At 36.6% G+C, this 24,294-nt stretch overlaps 1 protein-coding gene and 1 non-coding gene across 5 annotated transcripts in view; one reads left to right on the top strand and one right to left on the bottom strand.

The window, feature by feature from the left end:
- Pcdh11x (protocadherin 11 X-linked) overlaps positions 1 to 24,294 on the bottom strand; it is a 695,481-nt gene that overhangs the window by 150,322 nt on the left and 520,865 nt on the right. The window lies entirely within an intron of this gene.
- Positions 865 to 967, top strand: LOC120099419 (U6 spliceosomal RNA). The gene has a single exon (XR_005498605.1). It is a non-coding gene; the product is annotated as a U6 spliceosomal RNA (small nuclear RNA).

Genomic DNA, 24,294 nt, shown 5'->3' with positions numbered 1-24,294 from the left:
TCACCCTAGGGTACGTACCTACTCTGGCATATACAACCCCAAAGGCCTAGGTACATCCTCTCCTATTGAAGCTCAACCAGGCTGTCAAGGTAGGGAGACACAGATCCAATGGCAGGCAACAGAGTCAGAGACAGTCCATGCCCCATTTTTTTTTTTAGGTGTCCCACATGAAGACAAAGCTGTAAATCTGCTAAAAATGTGCAGGGTGCCTAGGTTAAGCCTCTGTATGTTCCTTGGTTGGTTGCTCCATCTCTGTGAGGCCCCATGGGCACAGGTTAAGTTGACTCTGTAGGTCTTCTTGTGGTGATCCTGAACCCTCTGCCTTGCTCATTTTTTTCTCCCATCTGTTAAATACCTGCCTTTCTGTTTTTCTTTGTCTTTCCTTTCTAGTCATTATAGTATTTTTTGTTCTTCTACAATAAGAATGCAAAATATATGAGAGTAAAGAAAACATATATTCCAAAATACAAAACGGATTGGCAATAAGATCTACAAATTTCATTCATGAACTCTGATCAACCATACTTTGTTTTTGTTTTCTCTGGGTTATGGACCACTATGTCCAATTATTATTAGTTTATTAGTATAGACATGTAGATTAGTCTTGTTTTAAATGTTACTTCATGTAGCTATTAGTGTTTAATCAATTTGTAAAGTATTTAATACATATCTTCCTCAGATTATTAACACAAAACACAGGAATAATTATAGGTACCTATTTTTAAAGCTCTAAGTAATTTGAAATGACATACCGGATTGGTATAAGTTTTTAAGTGTCTAAACTTTATTATAATTATTGATAATATTTGCATAAGCAACACTTTTCTAATGAAAAGTATATGCTTAGATTGGCAGAATCCATGCACGCTTCAGCAGCACACATACTAAAAGTAGAACAATACAGAGAAGATTCCTGTGGCCCCTACATGGGGAAGACATACAAATTCCTGAAGTGTTATATATTTTTATGCTGAGAAAGTATTTGACAAAATTCAATACCCCTTCATGTTAAGTTGACGGGGGCCAGCCCCAACATTGGTCTTCTTTCTCCTGTTGGTTCTTCTTGAGGCAGCGGCGGGGGAAGAACGTCAGCGGACGGTAAGACGTTGTCTTACAAGATATTTAGGGTTGCTGTATAATAAGTTTACTTATCCAAGTCTAAGTTACTATGTTGCTGTAGCTGATTTACTTATCTATGTCTAAGTCACTATGCTCTGCTACTGTAACTGACCAGCCTTCTGTATTCCTCTGAGGCCAGAAACTGCAGTCTCTGGCATTTAGCACAATTACATTCTTAGACACATGCATACATTCTCACGATCACATACTTACACACACATCCATGCTTACATATGCATATGGAGCAAAAGACCAAGCATCAGTGTAGAAAGAACTCACTCATTCTGGATGAAAGATGAGCTCCAATCTTCATTATATAGAGAAAGAAATCGCTTCTATGCTTTTAACTTTTTTTTTTAAAGATTTATTCATTTATTATATATAAGTACACTGTAGCTTAGCAATGTAGGTAGCAATGAATATCCTAGTAAGAGCACCAGTGGAAGGGGAAGCCCTGGGTCCTGCTAAGACTGAACCCCCAGTGAACTAGTCTATGGGGGGAGGGCGGCAATGGTGGGAGGGTTGGGAGGGGAACACCCATAAGGAAGGGGAGGGGGGAGGGGGATGTTTGCCCGGAAACCGGGAAAGGGAATAACACTCGAAATGTATATAAGAAATACTCAAGTTAATAAAAAAAAAAAAAAAAAAAAAAAAAAGATTTATTCATTTATTATATATAAGTACACTGTAGCTATCTTCAGATACACCAGAAGAGGGCATCAGATCTCCTTACAGATGGTTGTGAGCCACCATGTGGTTGCTGGAAATTGAACTCAGGACCTCTGGAAGTGCAGTCAGTGCTCTTAACCTCTGAGCCATCTCTCCAGCCCGCTTCTATGCTTTTAATACTAAATGAATTAAACCCAAGTTTGTAAGAAAAAAAAGGCTTGTTCCTTTTAATAAGACTAAGCCTGTGTTGCTATTAAGAAATGACCTGCTCTGTCCCATGGTAAGGAAAAACCTGCCTGCTCCTTTTGCTCTCTTCAGTTTCTTGTTTTGTCCTCTTTTACTCTGCATTCTGCACATTGCTCTCTTATGTTACCTACAGTCTCTAAGTTATTCCTCTCTGCATTTCTTCTCAGCCCAGATCTTGTTAGTTCAGTTCTCCTTAGCTCAAACCTGACTCTTCAGCTCAGTCCCTTTCCAGCTTAGTCCTTCTGTATCTGTCCTTCTCTCTTAGCCCTTCTGTTGTGTCTTCTCCTTGTCCTCAGCACTTAAACATCTTTCAGAATATATGAACACGTGTTAGAAAAGTTCATCACAAATTCACATGAAAGATCAAAGCATAAATTGAAATAGAAGTTTACAACTGAGGATGTTTACATGAATATCCATCAGGAATAATTATCTGGCTAAACATTCATCACCAGTGTCATCTCTACAGGTTCACTGAAGGTCTAAAACCATAGTTGTTAGTGGAGTTTTGTATAGATAAACCCAGTCAATATCTTATCCTCTGTCCTTGCACCTGTAGTAAATAGTTTGTTCTCTATTTATGACTCTTGATAATTGTTTTACAACCTCTTGGAATGTGTTCTGAGTAGGAGAAACTCTGTTTCCTATCTAAGAGCAATTAAGTGGTGACACCTGGGAGACTGGCAGAGTTCTCACTGCAGTTTTAACTCTCAGACAGACTTAAAAGCAGTCCCACTATAAAAGAACTTAATAATCATTGTTATAATTTTAAGAATTCTTATGGGATCATCATTAAGACTAAATAAGTCATCTATTTGTCTGTATAGCATCACTACGAGACAGTACAACTTCGTAGGCCTGCAGAGATCTGCTCCAAAGGGGTGTGCTATTACTCAATGATTGTTATATATGTCTAGTAATAACAACAGGAGAAGCATTTTAATAGCAGGAAACTTTCCCAAAATGAATCCCTTACAGCCTTGCTTTATAAGGGCGAACCTGTCGCAGATTATATAATAATCCGAGGCTGGCCATCTCAGGATGATCACCTGCTAGCTATTAGCTTATCCTGTTATGGCTCCTGACATTCATTAAGTCTTGGAAAGATCAGGAATTCAAGGCCCATAACTAAACATAGTAAAGGCAATACACAGCAAAACAGTAGCCAACATCAAACTAAATGGAGAGACACCAATATTAACATTTCTGTTAAAACAAGACAAAGAAAGTTTTTGTAGCACATACAACTTGAAAGAGAATGTTTGAGTTGGGTAATTCACTGAAGACATACTTTCAAATTATATTTCCCTTCATGTTGAATACATTTATTTACATGGGGTTTTCTTGATTTCTAAAACTGAGTAGAGGCAACAGGAAACTTAGAGAACGATAAAGTATACTGCTATAAATTAGAGAAAGGGAAAAAATCTCTTTGCTGTTAAAAACAGTATGGTTTTATTTTATTTTCAATTATTCTTTGTGAAGTTGATGTATAAAATATGATAAATGCTATGAAATGTGATCCCTTCTACATCCCTCTACCAACTTCAAGTCCTATTTTATTTTATTTTATTTTTTAAATCCCTCACTATAAAACTTTAATCAACAGATGTAATTGTCTTTATGGAGGCTTACTAATTAATATACTCACCCTTTCTAGTTCTTTCTGACCTCTGGCTGACTGGTCAAGTCATCACATCTGGCTCCAACTCCTATTCAAGCTGACTGATTCAAATTGTCTTCTCCCAGCTTCTGTCTGAATTTCTCTGCCTCTGAACTTCACTAACCTAACTGCACTGACTATAAACTGTACTACAAATTAACTCTATTCACTTGAACTCAACAGAACTGAATGAATGAAATAAATTCAATACATACACACACACACACACACACACACACACACACACTTCTTTTTGTTGTATTTTTATTGGATATGTTTTATTTCCATTTCAAATGTTATTCCCTTTTCCCAGTTTCCCATTCATAAGCCCCCTATTCCATCCTCCCTCCCCCTTCTCTATGAGGGTATTCCCCTCCCCAAACACCTACCCCTTCCCACCTGCCTGATCGAACATTCCCCTACACTGGGGGCATCTAGCCTTGGCAGGACCAAGGACTTCTCCTCCCATTGGTGCCCGACAAGGCCATCCTCTGCTACATATGCAACTGGAGACATGGGTATGTCCATGTGTAGTCTTTGGGTAGTGGTTTAGTCCCTGGGAGCTCTGGTTGGTTGTTATTGTTGTTCTTATAGGGTTGCAAGACCTTTTAGATCCTCCAAACCTTTCTCTAACTCATCCAATGGGAACCCTGTTCTCAGTTCAATGGTTTGCTGCTAGCATTCATCTCCGTATTTGTCATGCTCTGACTGAGCCTCTCAGGAGACAGTTATATCAGGCTCCTGTCAGCATTCACTTCTTGGTTTCATCACACACACTTTCTATGCTTCTCTTAAGTAGCCCTTCTTTTCTGCCTGTTCTCATGAAGTTGCGTATAGCCTATCTCTATCTCATTTTCACCAATCTTTCTCTGATTCATCACTTTGTCTTCCCTTCAGTTAGATGTTATTGTTTGGAATTAAAATGTATATAATAGGAATATGTCTGTATCCCATCCAGAGGTACTAAAGTTCTGTGGTGTGTCTGCATTTCAGTCAGTTCACAAACTTAAATGAGTTCTGATGTGATCCCTTTTTTAGCTATCTGTATTAAATTTACTCCATACCTCAGTGAAACCATTTAGTGTTGACCATATGTACAAGGTTGAGGGTCCATACACTGGATCATGGGCAACTTACTAGTGACCTTTATACATTCCTGAATGTTTCTCTTTTAAAAATACCAATAGCTCCTCAACTTGAGATGAGGCCACATTAATACCTCCACTCTCTGTGCTAGAAGGTTTGTTGGCTTGACTTTGTATTAGTGTTGTGAAGGTAACAACAGCTCCAATAAGATAATGACTGTGATAATTGTTATTCTCAGAGATCAGCCATTTCAGAGTATCCTTGCCTATACTTGGATCATTAATACTATTTTACACATTTTTTTCTGAGATTTTCTCTCAGTCTTGTGGTGAAAGCTAAGCACTGATAAAATGTTTTATTGTTTGTCTTAGAATCCCTAACATATGATATTCTGTAGATCACCACCTTCTTCCTGATCACCACTGGCTTCCTGATATGAAAAGTTTTATTTCAATACATAGATATCTTAAATTTAAGTGAATGTTTCAGAATCTGCCAATGGGCTAAACTGACACAAAAGAATCAGTATACATAGTTTATACATTAGTATGTATGCTATAATTTGTATGTGTGTTTGTTTGTTTGTTTATGTGTGTTCTTTTCTACAAATATACATATATTCTCGGTGTTTTGTTTTCTTGGCCTCATTGTAACATTTTTTGCCTGTAAGTAGAAGGAAATTATTTCTTATCAAGTAGTGCCTGTTGACATGTATTTGTGTTTCATGGTTTACTGTACAATTTATTTAAATTAACATATTTTAGGTAGATCAAAAAGTAACCAAACTCATTTTCTTTATGATAAGTAGGCAAATGCTACATGGTATGTATGGATGAAAATGTTTTTTTTATAAAACTTGTTGGTATCTGTTTTATTGCATGATTAATATATCTCATTCAGTTTCTCTATTTGTTCTGCTCCTCCATTGCTGATGGGATTGCAAGTTGGAACAAACACTGTGAAAATCAGTGTGGAGGTTTTTCAGAAACATAGTACTACCTTAGGAACCAGCTAGACCACTTCTGGGCATATACCCAAAAGATGCTCCAACATATAATAAGAACACATACTCCGCTATGTTCATAGCATCCTTATTTATAATAGCCAGAAGCTCAATAGAACCCACATGACCCTCAAAAGAGGAATGGATCCAGAAAATGTGGTACATTTACACCATGGAGTACTACTCAGCTATAAAAACAGTAACTTCATGAAATTCTAAGGCAAATGGATAGAACTAGAAAGTGTCCTGAGTGAGGTAACCCAATCACAAAAGAACACACAAGGTTTGCATTCACTGATAAGTGGATATTAGGCAAAGAGCTTGGAATATCAATGATATAACTCACAGACCACATGAAACTAAACAGGAAGGTAGACCAATGTTTGGATTCTTCAGTCCTACTTAGGAATGGGAACAAAATAATTAAGAGCAGTAGTGGGGATGTGAGAGGGACTTGGGAGAAAGAGAAGAGTGGGAGGGCAAAAAAGGGGGCAGAATCAGATATAGGAGGAGATGGAGGAGATGTACAGAGGGTCAGGAATTTGAAAAGAGTTGTGTAGCATTGGGACACAGGGAAGTGGGGATACCAGAAAGTCCCAGGTGTCAGGAAAGCAAGAGCTGCTCATGGATCCATGGGGATGACATTAGCTGAAATACCCAGCAAAGGGGAAGTAAAACCAGTAGAGACCACATGCGCGTTAGGCTTGGCCCCCGGTTGAGGGATGGGACCACTCAGAATTGCTCCCATCTAAAGGGACAAAGAGTAGAACAGAGATTGAAGAAAGGCCATCCAGAGACTGCCCCTACCTGGGGATCCATACCATGCAGACACCAAACCCTGACAATATTGCTGATGCCAAGAAGTGCTTGCTGACAGGAGCATGCCTGATACAACTGTTAACTGAGAAGCGATGCCAGATCCTCACCAACACAGGTGTGGATGCTTGAAGCCAACTGTGGGACTGATCATGGGGACCCCAATGGAGGAATTAGGGGAAGCACTGAAAGAATCTTATCTGGCATCAATAGGCGGGGAGTCCCTTGGTCCTGTGAAGAGTGATGCCCCAGTGTACAGGAATGCTAGGTCAGTGAGGCGGGAATGGGTGGGTGTGTGTGGGTACATCCTCATAGAATCAAGGAAAGAGGAGATGGGATAGCGGGTTTGCAGAGGGGAAAACCAGGAAAGGAAATAACATTTAAAATGTAAATATATAAAATATTCAATTTTTTAAAAAAAGAGAAAATAGATTTTTCTCTATCTTCAACTAAACTCCTGGATGGAAAACTATCAGCAAGCACTGGATGGGATGGGAAAGAAAATATAATTATGCTTAATAATTCTAAGTGTGATTTCCCTTTTAATTATGCTCCTTCATATCAATTTATTCAATGACAATGATAGGAGTACAACAAAAATTTATAAAAGGTCTTTCATTAAAATTGAGTTATTAGTGGCATCCACTGATTTCACTCCATGAGGTTGTTAAATTTTTTATTCTCAGGTGTATTTTTTTAACGCCTTGGAAAAGGAATTAAAGGTATTAACAGTACAAACATATTTCTACCCATAATTTTTCTATCACAATCTTTACATGCAAATCCATGTTTATTTTAAAATGGTAAAAGAGGTGCTCTTAAAATGCCAGGGAACGATAAGTATTTCACACTTCAAAGTATATACGTCTTGAGTAAATAATTTATTGTAATTGATTTTTCACTTAATACAAATGTTAAGAGTCTACTAATTGAAATAAAATAAGCCCAAACAAAATGAGGTTTAGTAAAGCAATTAACTAAGAGACATGTGTATCAAATAAAATAAAGCACCAAATTTAACTTAAGCTTAGCCATCATTAACTCTTTATCCAATTACAAACAAGCCATGTTCAATACAACATGCATTTTAACATGAATAGATGACAAAATTTGTATCTTTTTGTAATCCAGAGCTTGGAGAAGAAAGTTCTTTAGAACAAAGTACATTCTTTCTTTTAATAATTTATTTTTCATTTCTATATTATGACTGTAGTATATACATTCAGATTACCTATTTACAAATATAGAAAACTATGAGTATATCAACATTGAAGGAGTTTATGTCCTTTTTCTTGACGAAATATAACGTGATTAAGTAAAAAATGCTATTTTTTTTGATGTGGTGGCAGAACAAGATGTCAAGAACCATCTATGTTATGCCTTTTATGACTATTTCTTCATGCTAAGTTCCTATTTAAAATTTCTCTTTGATGAACTATGATAAAAACCAGACATATTCGGTAACACATAATTTATGTTAATCCTGAAAACTCATTTGATATTGTAAATAACATCTCAAAAGCTAGTGCTACTTGATTAAAGTAAGTATAGCCACAATCAAAGGAAGTCATGCTAGCAAATAAATTATATAAAACAGTTTAAAACACGTCAAATGAGCAATTAATGTTCCAAACCTTTTCTCAGGAAGTATATAATACAACATATATTAATGCAATGTTTATAGTTCTAAGCATAAACTGAATGACTCCAAAGAGAATTTGCTAATTTTCTTTCAAAATATTCATTGCTGTCATTTTGTATAGAAAATATCAATATACACTTATAAAATACAATATTATAAGAAATGCTCATAAATGAAGCACTTCTCATATTGGAATGAATTACTGTTGCTATGATAGTAAAGTTTGAGTATTTACCTCTCTTTCTATCTGCAATTGGCAATGTAAACTAATCTCCCTAACATATCTAACTAATTTGGTTAAATTTTTTTAATTTATTCTTTCAAAAATACTTTGTTGTAATATCGATTTCTTCACTTTTACAAAACAATGTTGCTAAAAGAAGTAATACATATTTGAATATACAGGGTATTCTGTCTTACTCATAAATATGAAAAATTCAGATCGAAATATCAATAATACTTGAAAAATAATTATAATGGCATAAAAATGCAAATTCATTGAATCTGTGGCATCTTAAATGGTTGTGCCTGTTAAGTCAAAGGAGGCAGAACTTATCCACAGTTTTTTATGGTGCGGCGAATTTTATTGATGGTATTCAAGAGAGGAGGGAGGGCTCCCTAGGCTCCTTCCATTATTATGGGGGTCTGGGATGGAATTGTGAGGGAGATGCTCAGTGTTTGGGGCTGAGTTGGGATGAGGACTCCTCAGCAACTGAGGGCCTCTCTCTTGCTCTCAGTATCATTGCTGGGCTGGGGTGGGTGGTCCAGGGTTTCTTACTCCTTGGCGGCCATGTAGGCCATGACGTCCACCACCCTGTTGCTGTAGCTGTATTCATTGTCATACCACATTTTAAATAGAGATAATGAATAGACCATCAAAAAGACATTTACAGAAAAAGGTCTATAAACATCCTGCTACCAGAGTTCTAAAAGGCATACATGTAGGAAAGCAGGGCAGATAACCAGTTCTATATGACTATAGCCATCTTGGTTTTAACTGCCATTCCCCCCCACACACAGACAAGTATTCTAAACCCTAAAAATAATACTCATTAAAATATTCAGTGGGCTGTGTTATGTCACATTATGAATATGAACATTTTTAATTATTATTCTTTAATCTTTTTACTTTTTACTTTTGTTTCTTTTTATTGGTTATTTTATTTATTTACATTTCAAAAAGTAGTCCCCTTCCCAGGTTTCACTCTGCAAGACTCCTTTCCCATTCGCCCTTTCCACTGCTACTTTGAGAGAGATCCTCCACCCATGTATATACTCCTGCCTCACTGCCCTAGCATTTCCCTACATTGTGACATGGAGCCTCCACAGGATCAAGGACCTCCCATCCCTTTGGTGCAAGATAAGGCCATCTTCTGCTACATATGCAGCTTGACACTTAAAGAATTAAACCCCAGGAAAATTGTTGTGATGATTGTTATTGATTGTCAACTTGATAGTCTCTAGTATCATATTATGCATACATGTGTATTAAGTAGTATCTAGATTAAATTAAGCAGAGGAAAAATAACCTTCCTGATGGTAGAAGGTGCATTCAATCAGCTGCAATTCCCAATCGCATTGAAAGAAAGTGAACCTAACATAAACTTTGAATGCTCTATGCTTCCTGGCTGCAGATTCAATGTGACATACAGTTTCATACTCTTGCCACCATGTTATCTTTATCTGTCCTAAGATGGATCGTCTGGCCCCCAATTGTAAGACAAAATAATCCCTTCCTTAAATTATTTTGTCAATTATTTTAGTCACTGAAAGGAGAAAAGTAGCTAATATAATCACCAAATCTTCCCAACTTAGATTATAAATCACTTCTTTCTGCCACTGGATACAGAGTTACTATTTCTTTCTGCTATCCAGGATAAATATCTGTCTAAAATCTTGCATTAGACCACACTATGTATTATTAAAAATCTTCTTATAATGTGTCATCAAATCTTTTTCCTATAGTAGCCTATCCATGTCTATTGAAGATTTCTGAAATGGTTAATAAACTATAATCTATTGAACTCATATGCTTTCTTTAATTTACTTTTTGAAAAGAATAAGCTCCTATTTTCATACAGATAATAAAACCTAAGAATTAAACAGAAGCATGTTTTTTTTACTAAAATCTAAACCTTGAAAAGGCAGTGAGACTAAATATCGTATACAGATTTTTCTGAATTTGTACATTACAATTGAAATTAACAAAAGGCAGTGATCAACTAAATGTAGTACACTGCACACATTTAATACATTTAAAACATTACCCCTACACATAATGCTTAAGTCCTAGTATAAAAGAGGAGATAAAAGATTCAAGAGACATAGGGCCAGTACATCTACTGTGAGGCAGTCTCTTCTAAAAAGATGAAAAAGGAAGAGTGGAAAGGAAGAGAGCACTTAAGAGGCATGGATGTATACATGATCAAGATACATTGTATGACACTCTCTGAGAATTAATAAAATAAGTATAATTATGAAATTGTCATTCTACATGACTACGTGATTTAAAAGAACACTTAACATTTTATATCTTACTTGATTACAAGTGAAAATTTCAATTTTAGGCCTTAATTTTTTCTTAGAAAATCTTGCCTTACAACAGGCATGTGATATACACAGTCATCTCTGCCTCCAAAATCTCTTTGTATTCCTCAATATTCAAAGTATGCATTACTATTTTAATTACCTCTTATTATTCTTACTAGACAATGGTTAGAAAGCTCCATGTTGAAGAAAAAGATTATGTAGAAATTTCAAAATATCTTTGTTAAATCAACTTTTGTTTTCTGAAAGAGAATCATAGTTTTATTAGAGACTTCTTTTAAGTAATGGGAAAAGTTATAAAATTTATACCTATAACAGAACATTTTAAAACTTGATAAAATTGGTACTTGAAAGATGGCTCAGTGGTTAAGAGCACTGACTCCTCATCCGGAGTTCCCGAATTCATTTCCCAGCAGCCACATGGTGGCTCACAATCATCTGTCATGGGTTCCAACGCCCTCATTCAGTAATTCTGAGAATAGCGACAGTGTGCTTACATATAATAAATAAATCTAAAATCATTGATAAAATTATTTTTATCAAGGGTGTTATTAATATCAAACTTTATTAAATATTTAATAAACTTTATCAAATACTAAAGCATTCATAGATGAATTCTGACAGTATCATCATTTTGCAAAATTAATGTTAATCATCATCATAAAGATAAACTCATAAATCATGTCAAACGAATTACTACTATTTATCATTTTTGAAAATGACTGTTCAATGTAGGAAGATTAAATCTCACAAAGGTAACTGGATAGTATGAGTCACTTTGATATTTTTGTTCAATTTTATCAAGACAAAACTTTGCTTAGCATATCTTTTATTTTCCTGATTGCAATCTCATTTCACTTGCCCTTGATAAGACATGTTTGCAGTGACCTCTTGCTTGTTAAATATTCAGCAGAAACTTTATGGTCTTTCCCATAACCTTGGTTAAAAGCCATTTGGGAAACTAAATGCTGAAACAAGAACATTATTTGAAAAGTAACTCAAGTGTTCAATGCTGATTTCTTTTTCACTAATAGTACTTGTAATCAGCAGTCACTGATGAAATATGAGCATACAGGTAAAACCCTTTCACTTGTCAGTAGTTGAGTAAATGAAGCATTTATATTGGCTTAGCATCTAGAAAATATTTATTTTTGAGCTCATGTGAGGAAGGCTTGAAGTAACATACAAATTTACAATGTAAAGTACCAACCTACATTTCCCTGCACACTCAGAAAAACAGATACACAGTACACACAGCAACAAATCATGCGGCATTACGAAAATATTGAAAAAAAAAGTAATTAGGCCTGTTTCAGATTTGGAATATCAATGTGGGAATTCACACTTAGTTGAGTTTATATGTAACCTGGAAAAATAAATTAAAGCGATGAGTAGTTCCATTATCTTAAGACAGACTATAATCAACCTAATACTTCAGTGAATCATGTTAATCTTAACTTGTATACAAATGGGAGACAGACATGGCCATGACACTTCCTGTGTATAACCCCAGAAGTCAGGGTGAACAAAACAGTGGGATAACTGAAGTTTAAGGCCAGCTTTCTCTAAAAAGTGAGTTTCAGGCCAGTCAGTCCTATTTAATGAAACACTACTTCAACAGGCGAAATCAAGCAGGAAATTGTCTACATGGCCAGTGGTTTTCTTTTACGTTGGCTGTGTCTGTATTTATAAAGCACATAGCATTTTAAACCTATTTTGTTCATTATCTGTATAAAATAATTAAAATTATTCCTTCTCATTAGTTTTCTGTATACAGTAAGATTAGTCTAAACCAATGTCTTGGAATGTCTTGGAAGAAACTTTGATTCTTTAATCAAATTAAAAAAAACCATGTCACAGATGTAGCTTAAATTATTTAACAAGTACATTTTTAGAACAAATTTTCATTGCTGGATTTATAGTCCTTTTAGCAATAAGCTTTTAACTATGCTATTTATTTCTTGCTTTATTAAAGAATACCATCAGGGTTCCAATATTACATTAATAGCAATTTTGTTTCTTTTTATTTTTTTCCTCTTTTTTTCCTCCTTTTCAATTTTTTCCTTTATTTTCTAAAGATTGATTGAATTCTCCAGAGCCTTGAACAAACTAAACAAAGTTTTTGCCATGAGATGCATATCCAACTCAGACAACAATTTTCAACTGTGTTAAAACAAATGAGTAAATAAGAAAACAAACATTTACATATTATAGGATTGAAGGAATTGGTAAAGTGTTAACTGCTAAAAGATATTATTTCATTTCCCTTCTTAAATTTATATTGATAACAGGAATAAATGTGTTTATTACTGTGGTTTTTGGGAATAATGATGGCCTAATGCATATTACAGAGTTTATGCTAAAAATTGATTATAAATAGAATGGGATTTTGAGGTCAGCCAAAGTAACAAGAGACTATTTCTTAAATTGAGAAAAAATGGAAGAAAGAAATGAAATTGTACAGCTAAAAGATTGGCAATGAGAATAATTTCTATATCAAGGTTGTATTGATAGGCATTATGACTACTGGAAACTGTGTTCTGATATGCAACAAACCTGAAAATTGAATTTAGAAGATTCTATATTTTATCTATTTATCTATCTATCTATCTATCCATCTACATATCTATCATTTATGTATCTGTGCATCTTATATTTATCATCTGTGTAACTACATAATCTATATCTATATTCGTTCTCTATCTAAGCTATAATCTCTATGTATAATCTACCTATATCAATATCTCTATATCATCTATATCCATATATCTATATTTATGTATCTATTTCCTATATAATTAGACTTGAAATTGATGGAATATGTCAAGAAGATTGCAACTATGTAAATGAAAAGCTTTAATATAATATTGCATTAGTTTTTTATGACTTTGTCTTATGGATAATTCTAGAAATATCCCCTCCTGAGTATACAACATTATCACAATAAAAAGTGCTTGTATTTCGATGGTTTAAATAGAGTTTTAATTGCTCCCAATGAGATACTATATTCACAAGAGCAAATTAATTACCTTTTCTTACCTACATTATATCCTCTAACTAAAACACAATCATTAAACATTATTACTAAGCTGAGCTAAGCAAGTCTATTTATAGTGTATTAAAAACAAAGCAGTGTGTAATTAACTTTGTCTTCAACCACCTATTTCCTCCCTCTCCTCAACCAAAGAATTCTAATGAAATAATCATTTCTATTTAACACCCACATGTGGGAGTTAAGGTTTGTCATTGACCTATGGAAAGCATTAGTTAATCCTCAGTAATTTTACATGAATTTTATTTTCTTTTTCTCCTTTCACTAAAAATTACTTTCACATACAAATAAAAAAGTCTCTCAATAGTGGTCTAAAAATAATGTATATATACTTGCATATACATATACTTGTAGACTGTTAAATATATAAAATTATCAACGCAACCATATGAAAAATAGAAATAGTTGATAATACAATGTTAATAATTGATCTTTTATTTATCTAACAAGCTTTTTATGGAAGTCAGCTAACTATGGAAAATTCTAAGAAATTTAAAATTATGTAATTAAAATAACCGAAGAGGAAACCTCTCAAAATTTTAGTTGTGATAGTATGCTGTAGTCAGGACTACAAGCGTATGCTTTGTGAGGCAACTCTAGTGCATATTGTAAATATATAGTATTTATTTGTTTAAGAATATCGAAGCAAAAATACTCAACAAAATTATGGCGAACCGAATTCAAGAGCACATCAAAACAAACATCCACCATGATCAAGTAGGCTTCATCACAGGCATGCAGCGATGGCTTAATATACGGAAAACCATCAACGTGATCCATTATATAAACAAACTGAAAGAACAGAACCACATGATCATTTCATTAGATGCTGAGAGAGCATTTGACAAAATTTAACACCCCTTCATGATAAAAGTCCTGGAAAGAATAGGAATTCAAGGCCCATACCTAAACATAGTAAAGCCATATACAGCAAACCAGTTGCTAACATTAAAATAAATGGAGAGAAACTTGAAGCAATCCCACTGAAATCAGGGACTAGACAAGGCTGCCCACTCTCTCCCTACTTATTCAATATAGTTCTTGAAGTTCTAGCCAGAGCAATCAGACAACAAAAGGAGATCAAGGGGATACAGATCGGAAAAGAAGAGGTCAAAATATCACTATTTGCAGATGATATGATAGTATATTTAAGTGATCCCAAAATTTCCACCAGAGAACTACTAAAGCTGATAAACAACTTCAGCAAAGTGGCTGGGTATAAAATTAACTCAAATAAATCAGTTGCCTTCCTCTATACAAAAGAGAAACAAGCCGAGAAAGAAATTAGGGAAACGACACCCTTCATAATAGACCCAAATAATATAAAGTACCTCGGTGTCACTTTAACCAAGCAAGTAAAAGATCTGTACAATAAGAACTTCAAGACACTGAGGAAAGAAATTGAAGAAGACCTCAGAAGAAGGAAAGATCTCCCATGCTCATGGATTGGCAGGATTAATATAGTAAAAATGGCCATTTTACCAAAAGCAATCTACAGATTCAATGCAATCCCCATCAAAATACCAATCCAATGCTTAAAAGAGTTAGACAGAACAATTTGCAAATTCATCTGGAATAACAAAAAACCCAGGATAGCTAAAGCTATCCTCAACAATAAAAGGACTTCAGGGGGAACCACTATCCCTGAACTCAAGCAGTATTACGGAGCAATAGTGATAAAAACTGCATGGCATTGGTACAGAGAGACAGATAGACCAATGGAATAGAATTGAAGACCCAGAAATGAACCCACACACCTATGGTCACTTGATTTTTGACAAAGGAGCCAAAACCATCCAATGGAAAAAAGATAGCATTTTCAGCAAATGGTGCTGGTTCAACTGGAGGTCAACATGTAGAAGAATGCAGATCGATCCATGCTTATCACCCTGTACAAAGCTTAAGTCCAAGTGGATCAAGGACCTCCACATCAAACCAGACACACTCAAAGTAATAGAAGAAAAACTAGGGAAGCATCTGGAACACATGAGCACTGGAAAAAAATTTCCTGAACAAAACACCAATGGCTTATGCTCTAAGATCAAGAATCGACAAATGGGATCTCATAAAACTGCAAAGCTTCTGTAAGGCAAAGGACACTGTGGTTAGGACAAAACGGCAACCAACAGATTGGGAAAAGATCTTTACCCATCCTACAACAGATAGAGGCCTTATATCCAAAATATACAAAGAACTCAAGAAGTTACACCGCAGGGAAACAAATAACCCTATTAAAAAATGGGGTTCAGAGCTCAACAAAGAATTCACAGCTGAGGAATGCCGAATGGCTGAGAAACACCTAAAGAAGTGTTCAACATCTTTAGTCATAAGGGAAATGCAAATCAAAACAACCCTGAGATTTCACCTCACACCAGTGAGAATGGCTACGATCAAAAACACAGGTGACAGCAGATGCTGGCGAGGATGTGGAGAAAGAGGAACACTCCTCCATTGTTGGTGGGATTGCAGACTGGTACAACCATTCTGGAAATCAGTCTGGAGGTTCCTCAGAAAATTGGACATTGAACTGCCTGAGGATCCAGCTATACCTCTCTTGGGCATATACCCAAAAGATGCCTCAACATATAAAAGAGACACGTGCTCCACTATGTTCATCGCAGCCTTCTTTATAATAGCCAGAAGCTGGAAAGAACCCAGATGCCCTTCAACAGAGGAATGGATACAGAAAATGTGGTACATCTACACAATGGAATATTACTCAGCTATCAAAAACAACGACTTTATGAAATTCGTAGGCAAATTGTTGGAACTGGAAAATATCATCCTGAGTGAGGTAACCCAATCACAGAAAGACATACATGGTATGCACTCATTGATAAGTGGCTATTAGCCCAAATGCTTGAATTACCCTAGATCCCTAGAACAAACGAAACTCAAGACAGATGATCAAAATGTGAATGCTTCACTCCTTCTTTAAATGAGGAAAAAGAATACCCTTGGCAGGGAAGGGAGAGGCAAAGATTAAAACAGAGACTGAAGGAACACCCATTCAGAGCCTGCCCCACATGTGGCCCGTACATATACAGCCACCCAATTAGACAAGATGGATGAAGCAAAGCAGTGCAGACCGACAGGAGCCGGATGTAGATCGCTCCTGAGAGACACAGCCAGAATACAGCAAATACAGTGGCGAATGCCAGCAGCAAACCACTGAACTGAGAATAGGTCCCCCGTCGAAGGAATCAGAGAAAGAACTGGAAGAGCTTGAAGGGGCTCGAGACCCCATATGTACAACAATCTCAAGCAACCAGAGCTTCCAGGGACTAAGCCACTACCTAAAGACTATACATGGACTGACCCTGGACTCTGACCCCATAGGTAGCAATGAATATCCTAGTAAGAGCACCAGTGGAAGGGGAAGCCCTGGGTCCTGCTAAGACTGAACCCCCAGTGAACTAGACTATGGGGGGGAGGGCGGCAATGGGGGGAGGGTTGGGAGGGGAACACCCATAAGGAAGGGGAGGGGGGAGGGGATGTTTGCCCGGAAAACGGGAAAGGGAATAACACTCGAAATGTATATAAGAAATACTCAAGTTAATAAAAAAAAAAAAAGATTTCACTCTATTTTTGAAGTGATACTTCTCTGTTTTGGATGTATCCAAAATAGTGAAATAAATAATTTTATAGAAAAAATATTTGCCCCTCCCTTCAAAATATTCAAATGCTTTATGACAGTTTACTTTAAATAATATATGTTACTTCAAACAACTTGTCATTTATTAAAATTTATTTTATGCTATGTCTCCACATTAATAGAAAACAGCTTCAGTACTAATGAATCACTGTTTCTGGGTCAACATGTGGAGTAGATTACTTTAATTGTCTCTTAAAATAGTTTATTATTGTTTGTAATCATTAAATGCATTCTTTATATATTCTCATATTTTAAAAGTTACATTATTATCTGTTTATCATAATTTCCTTTGAGGCTTAATCGTGCATGCTTTTTTCAGATATTCGAACTCTCTCAACTTTACCTATATTATTATTTTTTAATTTTAATAAACATCATTTCTCTTTCAATAGAAAGTTCAGTTTTAATGCTTTGATATGAATAACAGGTATTAATAATAGATGTTATTTAGGATTTTTTTCTATCCATCTGACAGCTATTCCATCTAAAAACTCCTTTTTTATTTGATTAAAGATCGAGATTCAAAGGAAAGGAGCAATTCTGAATGAGTCATTATTATTTGATCTACAGTATTTTGTCAAAACTTTAATTCATCATTTTTAAGAATTCTAAGGCATAGCTGAAGACTGTTTTTATTAGATAATTACTCCGTATAAATGATCATAGGATGAAGTCTGAAAGGGCATTTGGTATGAATATAGGGATACCATTTTTGGAGAACTTTTTATTGTTTAAAAATCATAATCAAAGCTTCAAAAACATAGAACCCAACGTGCCCCAACTCCAGACCCTAGTCCACACCCCAATCCATGATTCTGTATTTCCCCTCCGGCTGCCTCCAGGAGGCTGCCACCAGTTCTCCTGCCCACAGTGTATTGTCACCAGCTACAGAGAGGCATGGTAGCAAGAAGGGGACTATTGGCCCCCAGCAACCCTGACCCCTGCACTATGCACTCTGTGAGCTGTGTGTGGGAAGTGGAGAAGTTTCCTGTGCAGGGACCCCTGAGGGAAAAAGACAAAAAGCTCCTCTCCATTCAGCCCACCTCTCCCTAGGCCCCAGCTCAAGGGAAGTTGTCAACATCATCCACAGCCATCTCCTTGGAAAACTCCAAGTCCTGCTCCTCCCACTCATGTAGTTCCTCTGCAGACTCCAGGTCCTTGTAGGATTTGGGAGGAAAGTGCATGGTTTAGACAGACATGTTGTGAATGTCCAGGCAAAAGGAGACATGCTGGTGAAAGGCCAGCTGGATCTCCCCAGTGAAGTTGATATCAACCATCTCTTTGGATTGGACGTATCACTTCTCATGACTGATGCTGGTCTCAATCACACCGTCCCAGATACCCTTGGTGACAATAAACTCTGCATCTTCTGGGCTATCCAGTTGGAGCTTCTGGGGGATGTCCGCCAGGGAGACACAGGAATAGGACAAGCTGATCATATGCACATCTGTCTTTTTTTTTATTATTAACTTGAGTATTTCTTTTATTTTCTTTTTTAAATCTTTATTAATTTAAGTATTTTTGATTTACATTTCGATTTTTTTAATTAACTTGAGTATTTCTTATATACATTTCGAGTGTTATTCCCTTTCCCGGTTTTCTGGCAAACATCACCCTCTCCCCTCCCCTTCTTATGGGTGCTCCCCTCCCAACCCTCCCCCCATTGCCGCCCTCCCCCCAACAGTCTAGTTCACTGGGGGTTCAGTCTTAGCAGGACCCAGGGCTTCCCATTCCACTGGTGCTCGTACTAGGATATTCATTGCAACCTATGAGGTCAGAGTCCAGGGTCAGTCCATGTATAGTCTTTAGGTAGTGGCTTAGTCCCTGGAAGCTCTGGTTGCTTGGCATTGTTGTACATATGGTGTCTCGAGCCCCTTCAAGCTCTTCCAGTTCTTTCTCTCATTCCTTCAACGGGGGTCCTATTCTCAGTTCAGTGGATTGCTGCTGGCATTCCCCTGTATATTTGCTGTATTCTGGCTGTGTCTCTCAGGAGCGATCTATATCCGGCTCCTGTTGGTCTGCACTTCTTTGCTTCATCCATCTTGTCTAATTGGGTGGCTGTATATGTATGGGCCACATGTGGGGCAGGCTCTGAATGGGTGTTCCTTCAGTCTCTGTTTTAATCGTTGCCTCTCCCTTCCCTGCCAAGGGTATTCTTTTTCCTCATTTAAAGAAGGAGTGAAGCATTCACATTTTGATCATCTGTCTTGAGTTTCGTTTGTTCTAGGCGTCTAGGGTAATTCAAGCATTTGGGCTAATAGCCAATTATCAATGAGTGCATACCATGTATGTCTTTCTGTGATTGGGTTAGCTTACTCAGGATGATATTTTCCAGTTCCAACCATTTGCCTACGGATTTCATAAAGTCATTGTTTTTGATAGCTGAGTAATATTCCATTGTGTAGATGTACAACATTTTCTGTATCCATTCCTCTGTTGAAGGGCATCTAGGTTCTTTCCAGCTTCTGGCTATTATAAATAAGGCTGCGAAGTACATAGTGGAATACGTGTCTATTTTTATATGTTGGGGCATCTTTTGGGTATATGCCCAAGAGATGTATAGCTGGATCCTCAGGCAGTTCAATGTCCAATTTTCTGAGGAACCTACAGACTGATTTCCAGTATGGTTGTACCAGTCTGCAACCCTACCAACAATGGAGGAGTGTTCCTCACTTTCCGCATCCTCGCCAGCATCTGCTGTCGCCTGAGTTTTTGATCTTAGCCATTCTCACTGGTGTGAGGTGAAATCTCAGGGATGTTTTTATTTGCATTTCCCTTATGACTAAAGATGTTGAACATTTCTTTAGGTGTTTCTCAGCGATTCGGCATTCCTCAGCTGTGAATTCTTTGTTGAGCTCTGAACCCCATTTTTTAATAGGGTTATTTGTTTCCCTGTGATCTAACTTATTGAGTTCTTTGTATATTTTGGATATAAGGCCTCTATCTGTTGTAGGTTTGGTAAAGATCTTTTCCCAATCTGTTGGTTGCTGTTTTGTCCTAACCACAGTGTCCTTTGCCTTACAGAAGCTTTGCAGTTTTATGAGATCCCATTTGTCGATTCTTGATCTTAGAGCATAAGCCATTGGTGTTTTGTTCAGGAAATTTTTTTCCAGTGCCCATGTGTTCCAGGTACTTCCCTAGTTTTTCTTCTATTACTTTGAGTGTGTCTGGTTTGATGTGGAGGTCCTTGATCCACTTGGACTTAAGCTTTGTACAGGGTGATAAGCATGGATCGATCTGCATTCTTCTACATGTTGACCTCCAGTTGAACCAGCACCATTTGCTGAAAATGCTATCTTTTTTCCATTGGATGGTTTTGGCTCCTTTGTCAAAAATCAAGTGACCATAGGTGTGTGGGTTCATTTCTGGGTCTTCAATTCTATTCCATTGGTCAATCTGTCTGTCTCTGTACCAATACCATGCAGTTTTTATCACTATTGCTCTGTAATACTGCTTGAGTTCAGGGATAGTGATTCCCCCTGAAGTCCTTTTATTGTTGAGGATAGTTTTAGCTATCCTGGGTTTTTTGTTATTCCAGATGAATTTGCAAATTGTTCTGTCTAACTCTTTGAAGAATTGGATTGGTATTTTGATGGGGATTGCATTGAATCTGTAGATTGCTTTTGGTAAAATGGCCATTTTTACTATATTAATCCTGCCAATCCATGAGCGTGGGAGATCTTTCCATCTTCTGAGGTCTTCTTCAATTTCTTTCCTCAGTGTCTTGAAGTTCTTATTGTACAGATCTTTTACTTGCTTGGTTAAAGTCACACCGAGGTACTTTATATTATTTGGGTCTATTATGAAGGGTGTCGTTTCCCTAATTTCTTTCTCTGCTTGTTTCTCTTTTGTGTAGAGGAAGGCTACTGATTTATTTGAGTTAATTTTATACCCAGCCACTTTGCTGAATTTGTTTATCAGCTTTAGTAGTTCTCTGGTGGAACTTTTGGGATCACTTATATATACTACCATATCATCTGCAAATAGTGATATTTTGACTTCTTCTTTCCCGATCTGTATCCACTTGACCACCTTTTGTTGTCTGATTGCTCTGGCTAGAACTTCAAGAACTATATTGAATAAGTAGGGAGAGAGTGGGCAGCCTTGTCTAGTCCCTGATTTTAGTGGGATTGCTTCAAGTTTCTCTCCATTTATTTTAATGTTAGCAACTGGTTTGCTGTATATGGCTTTTACCAAGTTTAGGTATCGGCCTTGAATTCCAATTCTTTCCAGGACTTTTATCATGAAGGGGTGTTGAATTTTGTCAAATGCTTTCTCAGCATCTAATGAAATGATCATGTGGTTCTGTTCTTTCAGTTTGTTTATATACTGGATCACGTTGATGGTTTTCCGTATATTAAACCATCCCTGCATGCCTGGGATGAAGCCTACTTGATCATGGTGGATGATTGTTTTGATGTGCTCTTGGATTCGGTTTGCCAGAATTTTATTGGTTATTTTTGCGTCGATATTCATAAGGGAAATTGGTCTGTAGTTCTCTTTCTTTGTTGGGTCTTTGTGTGGTTTAGGTATAAGAGTAATTGTGGCTTCATAGAAGGAATTCAGTAGTGCTCCATCTGTCAATTTTGTGGAATAGTTTGGATAAAATTGGTATGAGATCTTCTATGAAGGTCTGATAGAATTCTGCACTAAACCCATCTGGACCTGGGCTCTTTTTGGTTGGGAGACCTTTAATGACTGCTTCTATTTCCTTACTAGTTATGGGGTTGTTTAACTGGTTTATCTGTTCCTGATTTAACTTCAGTACCTAGTATCTGTCTAGGAAATTGTCTATTTCCTACAGATTTTCAAGTTTTGTTGAACATAGGCTTTTATAGTAAGATCTGATGCTTTTTTGAATTTCCTCTGAATCTGTAGTTATGTCTCCCTTTTCATTTCTGATTTTGTTATTTTGGACACACTCTCTGTGTCCTCTTGTTAGTCTGGCTGAGGGTTTATCTATCTTGTTGATTTTCTCAAAGAACCAACTTTTGGTTCTGTTGAGTCTTTCAATGGTCCTTTTTGATTCTACTTGGTTGATTTCAGCTCTGAGTTAGATTATTTCCTACCTTCTACTCCTCCTGGGTGTATTTGCTGCTTTTTGTTCTAGAGCTTTTCGGTGTGCTGTCAAGCTGCTGACATATGCTCTTTCCTGTTTCTTTCTGCACGCACTCAGCGCTATGAGTTTTCCTCTTATCACACCTTTCATTGTGTCCCATAAGTTTGGGTATGTTGTACCTTCATTTTCATTAATTTCTAAAAAGTTTTTAATTTCTTTCTTTATTCCTTCCTTGACCAGGTTATCATTGAGTAGAGCATTGTTCAATTTCCACGTATTTATGGGCATTCTTCCCTTATTATTATTGAAGACCGGTTTTAGGCCGTGGTGGTCCGATAGCATGCATGGGATTATTTCTATCTTTCTGTACATGTTGAGGCCGGTTTTTTGACCAATTATATGGTCAATTTTGGAGAAAGTACCATGAGGAGCTGAGAAGAAGGTATATCCTTTTGTTTATGATAGAATGTTCTATAAATATCTGATAAGTCCATTTGGCTCATGACTTCTCTTAGTCTGTCTACGTCTCTGTTTAATTTCTGTTTCCATGATCTGTCCATTGATGAGAGTGGGGTGTTGAAATCTCCTTCTATTATTGTCTGAGGTTCAATGTGTGTTTTGAGCTTTAATAAGGTTTCTTTTACATATGTAGGTGCCCTTGTATTTGGGGCATAGATATTTAGGATTGAGAGTTCATCTTGGTGGATTTTTCCTTTGATGAATATGAAGTGTCCTTCCTTATCTTTTTTGATGACTTTTAGTTGAAAATTGATTTTATTTGATATTAGAATGGCTACTCCAGCTTGCTTCTTCCGACTATTTGCTTGGAAATTTGTTTTCCAGCCTTTCACACTGAGGTAGTGTCTGTCTTTGTCTCTGAGGTGTGTTTCCTGTAGGCAGCGGAATGCAGGGTCCTCGTTGCGTATCCAGTTTGTTAATCTATGTCTTTTTATTGGGGAGTTGAGGCCACTGATGTTGAGAGATATTAAGGAATAGTGATTATTGCTTCCTGTTATATTCACATTTGGATGTGAAGTTATGTTTGTGAGCTTTTCTTTTCATTGTTTTGTTGCCAAGACGATTAGTTTCTTGCTTCTTCTAGGGTATAGATTGCCTCCTTATGTTGGGCTTTACCGTTTATTATCCTTTGTCGTGCTGGATTTGTAGAAAGATATTGTGTAAGTTTGGTTTTGTCATGGAATATCTTGGTTTCTCCATCTATGTTACTTGAGAGTTTTGCAGGATACAGTAACCTGGGCTGGCATTTGTGTTCTCTTAGGGTCTGTGTGACATCAGTCCAGGATCTTCTGGCCTTCATAGTTTCTGGCGAAAAGTGTGGTGTGATTCTGATAGGTCTGCCGTTATATGTTACTTGACATTTTTCCCTTACTGCTTTTAATATTCTTTCTTTATTTTGTGCGTTTGGTGTTTTGACTATTATGTGACGGGCGGTGTTTCTTTTCTGGTCCAATCTATTTGGAGTTCTGTAGGCTTCTTGTATGCCTATGGGTATTTCTTTTTTTAAGTTAGGGAAGTTTTCTTCTATGATTTTGTTGAAGATATTTACTGGTCCTTTGAGCTTGGAGTCTTCACTCTCTTCTATACCTATTATCCTTAGGTTTGATCTTCTCATTGAGTCCTGGATTTCCTGTATGTTTTGGACCAGTAGCTTTTTCCGCTTTACATTATCTTTTACAGTTGAGTCAATGATTTCTATGGAATCTTCTGCTCCTGAGA

This window comes from Rattus norvegicus, chromosome X (genome assembly GCF_036323735.1).
Source record: "Rattus norvegicus strain BN/NHsdMcwi chromosome X, GRCr8, whole genome shotgun sequence".
NCBI lineage: Eukaryota > Metazoa > Chordata > Mammalia > Rodentia > Muridae > Rattus > Rattus norvegicus.
This window is presented reverse-complemented; position numbering and strand designations above follow the sequence as displayed.